This window comes from Lepidochelys kempii, chromosome 2 (assembly GCF_965140265.1).
Source record: "Lepidochelys kempii isolate rLepKem1 chromosome 2, rLepKem1.hap2, whole genome shotgun sequence".
NCBI lineage: Eukaryota > Metazoa > Chordata > Testudines > Cheloniidae > Lepidochelys > Lepidochelys kempii.
In genome coordinates this window covers 225,675,618-225,689,030 of record NC_133257.1, presented here as the reverse complement: position 1 = coordinate 225,689,030, position 13,413 = coordinate 225,675,618, and the positions used below count along the sequence as shown (strand labels likewise).

The 13,413-nt window shown below is 37.7% G+C and overlaps 1 protein-coding gene across 4 annotated transcripts in view; it reads left to right on the top strand.

Moving 5' to 3' along the window:
• The window catches only part of CDK14 (cyclin dependent kinase 14), a 501,539-nt gene that overhangs the window by 454,108 nt on the left and 34,018 nt on the right, over nt 1-13,413 (top strand). Inside the window, exon 15 of one of the 4 annotated variants that reach the window (XM_073334006.1) lies at nt 5,145-6,338. The exons of the other annotated variants lie outside the window; for them this stretch is intronic. The gene's annotated coding sequence lies outside the window, so the exon portion shown is untranslated. Of the gene's footprint in view, nt 1-5,144; nt 6,339-13,413 lie in introns of those variants that run through there. 4 annotated transcript variants of the gene reach the window in all.

The following is a 13,413-nucleotide window of genomic DNA, read 5'->3' as shown; positions in this document are numbered from 1 at the left end:
TTTCCAACTGCATTCTGATTTATTTGGTCTATTTTTAATCTGGTAGGATTTTTAGTCATTTTAACCTGGAATGGTATTTTTCTGTGCTGCTTTCAGTGGAGTGCTTTGGGTACCATTGGCAGATAGCCCTATATAAATAAGATGTATTAGTACTTAAATTTTTCCTCATCTGCTTTGCTGTGAACAATAACCAGGAGTTGGAGATGAGCTGGTCTCTTTTTCAGCCTAGACCTGGACCTCTGGTAAACTAATGGAAACTTGTAGCGGAAAAACGTTGATATTTGCTGAAAATTGAAAGGAACTTTCCTACTTTTTGTTGACTTCTTTTGTACCTTTGCAGTTTGAGAATCTCAAATTTTTTCGTAAAATGCTATAAAACTGAATTAAGTCACTGTGATACTGAATACAGACTAACACGGCTGTTACTCTGAAACCTATCTCTTTTTAATGTAGCACAGTGGGAGACCTTAGCAATCTTCAGCCTAGATTCAACTTCCATTTCTGTGAGAGATAAGGATTCTGATTCTCTTCATGCTTACATGAGTCTAATCAGGAATAATTCCACTGAGGTCAGTGGAGTTATGCCAGTTTAAAAGTAGTGTGTGTAAGAGAAGAATCAAGTTCTAGGTAATACAAAGGCATCTGCAAATCACTAGAGGTTAAGTGTTGGCCTTTCGACTCCACAGCACTACCTTGCTGGCTTGTAGGGGTAGTTAAAATAAATAAATAAAAACAGAGACATGCCCCATTGTCAGTTGTGACTGCTACACAAGGAGATACGGGAAATAAAATGGTAAAATTCCAAGGATGAATGGGCATCATCCAGCCTCAGCAATAAGACAGCAACATCCTTCTTTGAAGAAAAAAGTGGATTTTATAACAGAGGAAGAAAGAGCCTGAAGATGTGGATTCAAATTCATTCCCTGTTCTAAATCCCACTTGGCTTCATGAGGGTTTATTAATTTGGCCCAGAGCTTTTTGAAAATGACTTGAATTGAGCAGCTGGGTCCGTGGACCATATGCAGTACTGCCCTAAATCCCCATGGATATAAGTGGTAGTTCTGCCTCTGATAAAGGCTGTCTTATGGGTCATAAATTGCTGTTGCTTAATATTACTTATTATTTATTTACCACCAAAAGTTTGCCAGCATTTAAGTGTTCCCCAGTTGGACTTTAAAGGTAACATATCACTGAGTTAGGTTCACGTTTCACACTGCTATTGTTTGGCTGAAAACAATTTTCTGCAAGGACAGGTTATCAGGCAACAGAGCTTTATGAACGTTCACATGGAGAAGGCTCTCTTCACAATAGAACATGGCTAATTTTAACAATTTTAGATTTTGCAGAAATTATTTTAAGTGTTGAAATTTGCCGTAATTGTGGAGTCCAGATTTTGGAAAACCTACTGGGTTTTCTGTTGTCCCAGTAATGCGTATCTGGTGTCTTGCTGCACAGAGGATGTGCGGTGGGTTTGTGAATTTTGTTAGAAATTAAGATGGAGATATTGAGCATATATCAGTGGGTCTCACATTATGACCTTTGCCCCCTGTCTGTACTACCATTACAAACATATTGTGTTAAAGCATGCCTAGTAAAAACCCAGTTCCAATCTACAATGTAGATGGGGCCATCACTGTGTTATTGAACTATGACAAAGCCTTACATAAGTCTACGGTTCAGGCATGTTAAGATATGAGGTTTGGGGGCTTATTCAAATCTAAGGCTTGGGCTAAGGCTTTAACATGATTCAGGAAAGCAGCTAAGATACTATGTACCACACAATACAAAATTAGAACCTTGCTTTAACTCGGCCAGGGGACTACTATATTGTAAACAAGTTTCCTGATCTGGGTGTAGTTGTGGAGCAGACTCTTAAGCTAAAATTCTGTCATTTTAGCCAGCAAACCCTTATCTAATCCTTCTCGTAACTAATTAATTAATCTCAACTACTGATACAATACAAATATTATCCAGGAAATTTAGCAGTTTACACCCGGTCACTTACCCTTTCACTTACAATTACCGACAACTTAATGTTAAAATCTGTTCTTTTTAAAGTAATAGTCAAACTTTAGGATAGGATGCTAAACACTGTACTCTCAGTGATGATTTATGACCTGTTGTAAACAGTTCAGTGTCGTATATCCTACCCAGCATGGAGCATAGGGTTTATTTTTTCCCCCTTGTTGTTCTGTTATGTGCGTTTTGTTCCATACGTTTTCTTCTTCTTGTTGACCCTAGCATACAAATCTGTAATGAAAAAAAATTGATTGACTCGTGGAGTAGGGGATTGCAATGTCGTGATTTCACGCTCAGTTGTTGGCTAACAAGGGACCATAGTTTTTATTTAGTGAGGCCCAGTTGGAAAAGATGAAGAATTGTGTGAGGCCCAGCTGCCAAGGTTACAGAGCAAGCAGCTTAAAGGGCTTCAGGGTTCCAAGTGTGAAGGGAATTGTCTCTGCCCAGCAGGTAAGGAATAGATCTAGACAGAGTCTGTTGTGCACAAGATGCTGACTGACCTAAGCAATTCATAAATCCAAAAAATTACAACATTCTCCTCTCAGCAGTAAATGAAGCCGACACTCAGCTGTGTAATTAACCCTTTGAGTGCCATGTATGCGGCACAACGTGCCTGAGAGCCAGTTAAAAAAAAAAATTTGAGAATGCCTGTTTCTAAAATCCTTCCCTGTAATGTTATACACATGCAATATAGATACTGTTGAGAATCTCTTTAAAAAAAATTGCCAATTATATGTTACATATACCTTTTAAAGATTGATCTTCCTTGTTCTTGTATTTCATGTTCAGCTTCTAATGTACCATAAGTTCTGTATATTTCCATTACATGCTACCTAAAATATATTTGGCGAAGGTGGCATTAGGCCCTAAATTCTCAACCAACTCAAAGCCAGGCTGATCTCCTGCTGCAGATTATAGCTGCCTGGAGACTGCCCTGATTTTTTGGCAGCTACCATAGGTCTCCAGCAATCATTCCAAAAGCCAGGTATTAAGTAGGGCACAGGAATGCCCCTGCCAGGCCTCTTTCTACCCAGACATGCCCCCTACCCTGGGGCTTGGAATCAAAATATTCAGAATGAAGATAAACCAAATATGGAGCATCAGTCTTGTTGTGAAAGAACAATTAACATCTAAGGTTACAAGTGCAATCACATTAACAGCCTTAACTCTTAAGTGCCTGTCTTTGGTCAATTTTTGCTATAATATTAATTATTTACACTTTTTGTATTTATTGTGCTTTATTTTTTTAAACCCACTTTGTAATAAAACAATATGAAAATCCTTCAAGTGCAGTGAAGGCCATGATAGGACATCAAACTCTGCTTCTGCTTGCCACCGGAAAGCCACGTCTGATAGGAAAAGGAAGAGAGCAGACCTCACCAGCATGATCCTGAAATTGATAGGTGCCTGCCATTTATAGATCCTATCAGATAAATTTGTATGTAATGGCAGCTCTTTTTCCATAGTGTGTAGTTTGTCTCCAATAAACTAGAACTATTCTGAAGAAAGTGACCCAGTTTCTCGTAGGGTGGGGGCATGTGTGTAATACTCCATTTTAAAGAAATTTTAAATATTATTTATTGAATGGGCAGGCAGGTTAGGAGCAAGAATAACTGAGATGAAGAGAAATATTTGCCCTTCTAGACCATCCACTGCCATTTGGAAGGTAAAATCAGAGAAGCCTGGGCTGTGTATTCTAAGAAGCCTTTGAGTGAAAAAGCTCTTCCTGATATCTCATCTAATTTTCCTCCTTATTATAATTTATGTCCACAGATTGTACAATGATCCTATAATGAAACTAAGTGAATTCCCTCTTTGCTGTGTGGCCCCTTTATATATTTGTACAATACCACTATTTACAAACCTTTCAAGCATGTATTTTTCTAAACCAAGCATATCCATTTTCTTAAGCCATTCCCCAGAGGGAATGATTTCTATTCAGATACCATGTGTGTCTTGTGGGACATCCTCTGGACTTTTTCTAAGACGTGGAAATCTTTGTTAAACTTGGTGACCAGTATAATCCCCAGTATTTCATATGAGACCTAACTGTTGTTTTGTATAATGGAAGCATTATCTCCCCTTGTCTTACATATAATTCCTCTGTTTATGCATATCATTTTCTGTCATTACTATGAATATACATTCTGCCTCCATACCTTCTTGGTATCATCCTTTGTTGCCCAAGATCCCTTTCTTCACGTGTATTTTATTTTAATATTAAGTCTACCTAGGTACAACTTAAACTTTCGAGAGGTACATTTAATGTGACATTCTTCCTCCCCTTCAGCCCCCCTGCCCCAGTCCCATCTCCCAAAGGTCTCTGATTTATCATGTGCATTTACTTGCTTGCATTTCATTATCACCTACTGTTCACATTTATATTCATACATAATGTGTGAAATTTACTTGCAAATTCAACACCCTCTTTTTTACTATAATATCCTTTTAAGATACACTGGCCAGGCTTTGTATCCGACCCAAATAATATCGTAGTTACATCTTTTTACATCTCTACATGACCGTGCAAGTATTTTAAAAATACATATTCAAGCCATTTGGAAAAGTCTGAAAAACTGGTTGTATTTTATTATACTAAGTGTTTGCCAAATTTCTCATTGAAACTACAGCTGCTTTTAAAAATTCTACATACACACCAGATGCTTCTGCAGCCAGTGACATTTGAATTTGTTTTGTACTCCTATCACTTAAAACCAGCTGAAGGAATTTTTCAAATATTTGTTTGAAAAGGTTTGCATTACAGCTGATATTTTGCAAGGCAAGTTTTTCTTTCGGTGCTGAAGAGATGGTGATTTTTCCTTAATTAAGTTGTTCCACATTTTCTACCTTTCAGGTTGTGTGTTTGTATTTCATTATCACTTGTTATTCCAACTTGTGTCTCATTTGAAACTTGCAAATCTGGCAGTGTCTTTCTATCTTGAATATAAACTAGTACTTAATTTCCCAAATCATCTGTTAGTGTTTAGCCTATTTTTAATACTATTTTCCTTCATGTAATGTTTATCCAGCTCTGTATTAAATCTATATGCACCTTACTTTCCCCATAAATCTTGTTAGATCACAATGACCTTGTTGCTTTTGTTTGATTTACTTTCCTCATGCAGCTTCCACCCTGATTTGCTGTTTTACTTCTGCTACCATAGTCCACTTTTGCTAAGAATGCCTCCCAATTTGGTGAAGAATAACTGGAAAGGAAGGAAGTAATACGAGATTTATGGAGTGAAAAGTACACTGGTTCGTTTAAAAGAAACAAAATGTAGTTGGTTTCTGTCAGCAAAAAAGAAGCTTCTAGCACACAGTAAATTTATTCTATCAACCTTAAGGAAGACTGGGAAACATACAGACTGTAACCAAACAATGCACAATGTGCACAGCTTCCCAGTAAGTTATGGTTATTACTTGCATACGGAAAAATTTGGAAATGATCAGACCCTGCCATTCAGTTACATTGCCAGTTGTTCTGATACTTGGCAAAACTTTGGGATTGTTGTTTTCTTTTTCCTGACATACTCTTCTTCATTTATTTATTGTCCCCACTTTTGTCCATCCTACCACATCCCCTATCCAGCATGATTTTGTAGTAGACTTGAATAATACACTATGTGCTAAAAATAAATCTCTTGCACTAACCTCCAGGAATTTCAGAGGTGGTCTGAATCCCAGATCCATCTGTCACATAGTTTGTCTTTATAATTGGCCAAACAAACCAAAATCCCAAATCCAAGTAAACGCTTAACTTTGTGGTGTTTGAAATCTAGCTCTGAATTGTGTTGCTTGAGTAGATCCCTACTTGCATATAACTTAAAATAGTCCATGGGGCAGACTCATGCTTAATTCACCATAATATGTTAACACAAACCGTGGTATAGGTCCCCAGTGGCATAAGACCACCAGGGGAGGTTGCTGCACTTGCTGGGAACTGCTCAACTGCTGAGTGTGCTAATTCAGTAGGTTTTCCATACTGCTCCTGATGGCTGAGCACCTTTGAAGTCCCCACCAGAATTCAAAGCTTTCCTCCAATCGCCCTTCAAAACAGACAACTCAACGGAGAAAACAGCAGCATAATAACTGCCTACCTTCTACTGAGGGGAAAGAGTAATTTTGTACTTCTCATGGATTTGTATACTCTAAGGCTAGAAGGAACTCTTGTGATCGTGTTGTCCGATTTCCTGTATAACACATGCCATAGAACGTCCCCAAAATAATTCCTAAAGCACATCTTTTAGAAAAACGTCCAATCTTGATATAAAATTGTCGATGGAGAATGCACCATAACCCTCGGTAAATTGTTCCAATGATTAATTATTCTTGCCATTAAAAATGTATGCCTTTTTTCCACTCTGAATTTGTTTACTTTCTACTTCTAGCCATTGGATCATATTATACCTTTCTCTAGAGCCAGGTCTTTTGAAATGGACCTGACTTTCTCTAGAGTCAGGAACTTCTTCTAGAGCCTGCTTTTCTGAATATAGATGCAGATCCGCAATAAATAAATAAATAAATAGGCTTCTTTTATCTGTATATTTAATCTATGAAATATACAGATAAAAGAAGTGATCTTGCTTCTGTTGAAGTCACGGCAAAAGTAAGCCCAAAATGTAATGGCCCATTCCAAGTGTCCTCATCCTCATTCCAGTGAACTGTGCTCCATGGAGGCTCCTTCCACACAGCCATAGGATCAGATCAGAAGATGGGTAAGAAGCAAGCAGTGATGGATTTGCAACTACACATCTACCAACCGTTCTTCCACCCCTTCCCTATAGAGAGTAGCAGCCATACAGCAGACATGAGAGGAAGCCTGTATCTTCCCACATCCATGTGGACCTCACCTGCACATGTTTACATCCTCAGGCTTTGAAACATGGAATAGGATTTGTGCATGTGTCTTTTTTCCATCTGCATACAGTTATTCTTCACATGTGCCACAGTATTTCAATATTACACATCTTGCTGTTATAGTATATTTCTCCTGACAGTCCACCTGGAAAAATGGCAAGACACAGGCAATTGTGCCTTTATATTAAATTAACTGAGAAAAGAACTGAAGAGAAAAGTAAGGCCTAGTAAATTATCGTTATGAAGGCAGGTTACCTTTTTAACCCTAATAGGAATAAAGGTGCCGGGTTGAAATATTTGCTGTTTCAAATGTAGACAGAACAAGAACAAAGTATGTATGAGATCCGTGCTGTCTAGAACCATCTTGTAAAGATTAAGTATTTAAACTGTACACTTCAGGGCTGCCATAAAGAATGGGCAGTCATGTTGAATTTCAGCAATCTTACCCATAAAAAAAACTTTTATCTGGACATTTTTAATATCTGTGAACATTTTATTTAATATTCAGCAAACATATGTTGGCAGCAGGAACAGTATATTCAGTAAGTTTGTGCTTTGCATTAAGGTTGTAATGCAAGATTGATCTTGCGGTCATTTGGCTATGGAAGCAGCACTCGTAAATGGAAAACGTCACTGTTTTGACAAATATTTTCTGGCACCTTCACATTGCTGTTAACTAAAAACAGAAAATGCTAGTTTAGTGTCATGCCCGCTGAAAACTATGAGCTATAACTAACGACTGACATTAGGGTTGATTTTCACTGAGGAGGGGGAGAACAGATGGGAACTAAGGAATTTCTCTTTTTTTCTCAAGTATTTTTATGTCTCAAGGCACCAAAGTTAGATAGGGATCTCTCCCTTGCCACTTAATGTTTATGCATGATAAGCCTGCCTAAAAAGGGCAGAGAATTGAAAACGTCATTTTGAGTCATCTTTAAATCAAATTTTCCTCCAGGTATATTACTACCACCACCCCCACTATAGTGCTTTCACAAGCAGCGAGTTCTGAGGTGGGAGAAGAGGGTTTTGAGATTAATACAAATAAAAGATGGTTCTTCTGAGAAGACAACTATCTTCCCCCGCTCTCCCCACAGAGGCAGACTGCCTTCTTAATACACTTTGGGCCCAGTTTTTTAAAAGGTCTCAACCCTATCTCCTATTTTTCCCCTACAGTTTTGCAAAAGAAGATAAATATCTTGCAGGATATCCTTTAGGGACTGACTTTTAAACGCTGGCCTTCTTTTGTGCATCTGCAATTTGCAAGCTCAGCTTAGTGCACACATCCCATAAATATTTGTGAATGCAGTTCAGGTCACTTAAGGTATGTCTGCACAGCAGCTGGGAGGTGTGATTCCTCCACACACACTCAAGCGAGCATGCTAAAAATAGCAGTGTGGCTTCAGCAGCATAGGCAGAGGCTCAGGTTAGCGGCCCAAGAACAATCCTGCCCCTGGGTAAGTACTCTAGTGGCTAGTCTAAGCCGTGGCCAAAGCCACCTCAAACACACTGCTAGTTTTAGGCACTTGCTCCAGAAAACCTCGTGCCTGCATGTCTACCTGAGCTGGGAATCAGAATCACACATCCTAGCTGCTGAGTAGACATACCCTTAGATGTCTGAGCACTTGACTAGGCCAGCCAATCTGTTAAATAAATGTGTAAGTGACCTAAATTGCACGTGCAGTTATTGGCACATGCAGTGGTAATAATTGGACATCTAACTACCTACTTTGTGAGCACAAACACACAATGCTTAGTTGTTTCTAATTTCACTATCACAGGTAATCAAAGCATGGTGTGCATAGAACACTCTATCTAACTATATGAACTACATTTCCTAGTTTCTACAAAGTAGCAAACACACATTCTTTTAATTAAAAGATTGTTGTGTTTTACTGCCCAGAAACAAATCCTACAGGAAACTTGGTGAGAACAAATTATATCCTGCGCTTAGACATTTCCCAGTCATTATTATTGAGGAATAAATGTTAGTAACCCAGGCTGCAGTTCATAAAGAAAAAGAAGTAAAGAACAGTAGCAAAATGATTACAACTGAACCCCAGGAAATTTAGTAAACGCAAGTACACTCAAAACTAGCTTCAGATAACTACACAACTTGTAAATTAATCTATTCTGTCTGGAGTTTAAAATACCCTTTTTGATAAATGTGGTTTCTGATCATTTAACTGCATTTGTGCACTGTAGCTGAAGTAATCTGTCCACTTTTTTACCTAAACTCCCTCAGAGTCTCAAGATTTACAGCATTATTCACTGAACAAGCATTTTTGTGGCTCTTCCAGCATATCATATTCCCAACATCAAACCCTATTTCCAAACCCTTAGTTTCTACAACTTTCTCTTCTCTCCACCCCAACACTCAACCTCAACCCTCCCCCAGTCCATCCAAAATGCTGCCACCAAAGCCATCTTCCTTTACCTCCTTCATTCCTTACACTGGCTTCTCCTTGCCTCCTGCAGCACATTCAAGATCTTTGTTCTCTCTTTCAAGGGCCTGCAGAATTAGGCCGCTACTTAACTCTCCACTGTACTGTTGACTAATATACTATATGTATATATTATGCTGATAAAACTACCCACAATATATATATTCCAAGCATTTATGTATACATATCATTAAGCATTAGAATAGCAGTTACATAGCCCAAATTGGCTTGTATCTTTGTTACAATCCTGTACGCTTATGTGCAATCGTCATGTGATAAATGGATGAAACAAGTGGAAAGCTAGACAATTACGTTTTTTTAAAAATGGCACACTTAAGACAAGTAAAGGTAGATGTGCATGTACACTGATACACTTTATATAACATCAGAGAGCCTGATTCTCCTCTTTCTTAACCTAGTGAAAATCAGGAATGTCTCCACTGAAACCAAAGTGGAGTGTTAGTAAGAGCAGACTCAAGCCCATAAACTGCAGTATATCAGTTCATTGATCAAATCCTAACTAACTAAAGTATGTTTCTTTCACAGAGGTATTGGTTGGATATTATCAATAGCATAGTCAACTGTGAATCCATAAAAGCATCTGATTAGTGGCTACATTTTTAAACTTTTACTTGTTGCTGAAAAGTGGAAAAAATATATTTGGATCTAGTAGTGTTTGTGGATTCATTGTACTCAACTAAAAATATCTGTCAGTAGCACAAAAATAGCAAAGCTCAGCAAGAATTTCTAACAGTCATAGTCTATATAGTAAAGGTATTTAGATTTGGTGTTAGGTAATGATTCATTCCTACTATCTCTATTTGTGATCATTATCTGCATCATTCTTCAATGCCTTTGTTTCTTAAACAAAAGAAGACAGGTCCTCCTGAACCCACGTTCTTACCAGGGCCAGCTCCAGGCACCAGCTTTCCAAGCAGGTGCTTGGGGAGGCATTTAGAATGGGGCGGCCGTCCGTGTCCCGCAGCAGCAATTCGGTGACAGCCCCACTGCTTTTCCCGCCGCGGCGGCTTTCGGCAGCGACTGCTTGGGGCGGCAAAATTGGTAGAGCCGCCTCTGGTTCTTACCTACCTAAACAATCTGAGTCAAGTTTGTAAAACATCATATTAGGCCCTTTATAGTCTCAGTACCCCTTGTGATCTGAGGTTGCGGGTCTGAAAAACAAAACAGTAGAGAGGAAATAGACATCAACTTGCCACAGATACGTGTACAGTGAGGAAGATATTTTTATTTAGAAGAGAGACAGCTGAGAGAGAGTTATTTGATCCCAGCTGCTTGAGGGACCGTAGGGAAAGAGAGGTATTTTTGTGATCGCTCTTCAGTGATCCCTATGCCACTTGGTTCCAACAGTCACAACAAACCCCAAGATTGTTATAACAACATTGCAAAAGGCCAGAGTTATGTTGCAAGTATTACGCACAGTTGTACCTAGCATACACAATCTGTTTGATTATTTACGGATCCATAACATTTAGTTTGTGAAAACATGCTTTATCTAACTGAAAAGAACTTGCACAATAAATAGGACACATTTAATAGCTATCAACCACATTCTGACATCCTTACTCATGTTGAATAGTACCTTGCTTTGCAAGCATTATTTATTATTACCATCATCAACATTGTTGAACTATAATGAGATATAGTATTCTCCCCAGTAATGGCGCATTCGTTCTGTGGTACACATCTGTATTTTCTATAATATTTACTTACTTACAAGTTGATCAGTGCACAGAGGTCAGAGCACAGTTTTTAGAAGAGCATGTTTTAGGCATACAGATACTCCAAAGCATGTGCAGGAATTTCCCTGCTTAAACTGTACATGTGTAAATGGGCTTGCATATTTGTGTTTGTGTTCTTATGAAAACGTACTACTATATATGGAATGCATATTGGTGTGGCTTCATCAGCAATCATTTTGGGTGACCTACATAATTTATTTGTGGCTATGCCACTTGTGAATAATACAACCATTCCAAATTAATGTTGCTAAAACTTTTATATCTAATCCCACCATCATGTTTTCTGTATATTATACATATTTTAATGAAAAACTATTTTATAAATGTTTTAGAGATTTTTACAAACAAATTTTGTGACTTGTTCTTGTCTCTCTCCACCTTAAAGCCAGGTGATGTGAATCCAATTGTGTCAGGGAGAGAGAAAAATTAAATCTAATAAAGGTGAAATACCTCCAAAATGCTTTTCTACACTTAAAAAATGACACAGTTTTATGGTCTAATAGATGTAAGTGTTGGCACAATTTTGAAGTGGGGAATCTCTGCTTACCAGTTGCATTAGAAGGTCCTGTTTCTAGTCCTTCAGAAATGTGATATATCTGGTTTGAATGCCATCGTGTTTTTACATATAGAAATGCTATTTCTAGTCCAGGACTAGGTTATTAATTTATTTTATTTTATTTTTTTTAAGGGAGTCATCTCCCACTTTTGCAGCTTGCAGGGAAACTCTGCCACTACAAGGCCTCCCTGCAGCCTTAATTTTCTTACTGACATTTTGTCTCTGTCAAAGCAGATGACAGAAAATGGAGAGAGAAGGGGAATACCTGGGAGTGAAAGCAGAAGGAAAATTTGAAGTGGATTTTTTTTTAGTTATGCTTAAGGACTTCCCAGAAAAGTTCCTGATATTTACAAATGTTATTTTTATGTTCTTTTGAAAGTTGTTAATAAAGGTACCTTCATGTACTTTTTGTCCTCACTTAACTTCTATAACTGGATTTTTGGGCAAATATTTTGTTTGCATTTAAACAGGCACGAAGAATAGTGAGGGGCTAGTTTATTTATTATATAGATGTAATGAAAACAGACTTTATTGGGAGCATCAAAGCTACATTTTCCTAAAATTAATTGAATTCATGAGCATTGTTCAATATTATCACTGGATTGCTGTACAGATATTTTGTTGCATGATTAAATTACCACACATGGTATACAGAGAAGGCATTGTTGTTTAACAGCTAGAGATTACTCTTGTTAAAAGTTGTATGTCTATGATGAAAGACTGAATATCTTTATCCTAACAATCCTGGTGGACATGACCTCACTGAACATTGAGATAAAATTCATTTTTTTATTTATTTTAAAGTAAATTGAGTAAATAAATACCAGGCTCGTGTGGAAGTTTTTAATCAGAGATTCCCTTATTAATTTTGGAAAAGAAGTTATAGGTTTTTTCTGTATGTATTTTAAAAATGAGTAATACACAAACTATAAAATGGTATGACCTAGATTTGCCATATGCCTCTAACAACATGTAAATAATGACTTGTAATAGTATTAGTTCACCAGCCCAATAGAATAATTATAAGCTTGGCTTGCTCCAGTATATAATTATTGAAAAGTTCTTAATTTTAGGAGTGTCAATAACTAGCCTTTTCAATGAGAACATATTTTGGCAATTAGTCATTTAAATGTTTTCAGTGAATCGTTAGTGTTCGTGGAAGATAAATTTGATCACATTGGGCCATTGAAATTTTCTAAAACAAACTATATACAGCATGACCACTAGAAGCTTACCTATACTGCCCTACCAATGCATTCTGTGTCTACAGACTACAGGCAGGAGTGTAAGAATAGCTGAGTTTTGATGATCCATTTAATCCTTGGCTTCTCTTGAGATTATCAACCAAGGGTGTCAAATTGCGTTGATGGTACCTGCCCACTAGAACTGGACAAACTACTGAATGTTCACCACATTCAAACATTGTCACCTGAAATGAACGTTTGTATATCCTTACAAATCCACTGAGCCATTCATTCTTCTTGTAAGTTTTGCTATTTGTTTTGTGGAACTTTCTTTTGTTGTATTGTTTTTTCCTTTACAGTAAAGCTGATGTAATTATAATGCTTCTGGAACTACATTAGGAGCCTTCTGGGCTCTATGTTTTCGTTATGTAGCAGGCTGACCTACCCAAAGGAAAAATTGGCATGCTACCCAGGAAAAGAGAAATCACCAACTGTTCTGTGCATGGTGGAGTTACAGAAATAATTGGGGAAGCAGGGAATTCATGCGTATGAATTGCATGCCTTCCATGCACCATAATTTCTATCGTCCCCTGCAG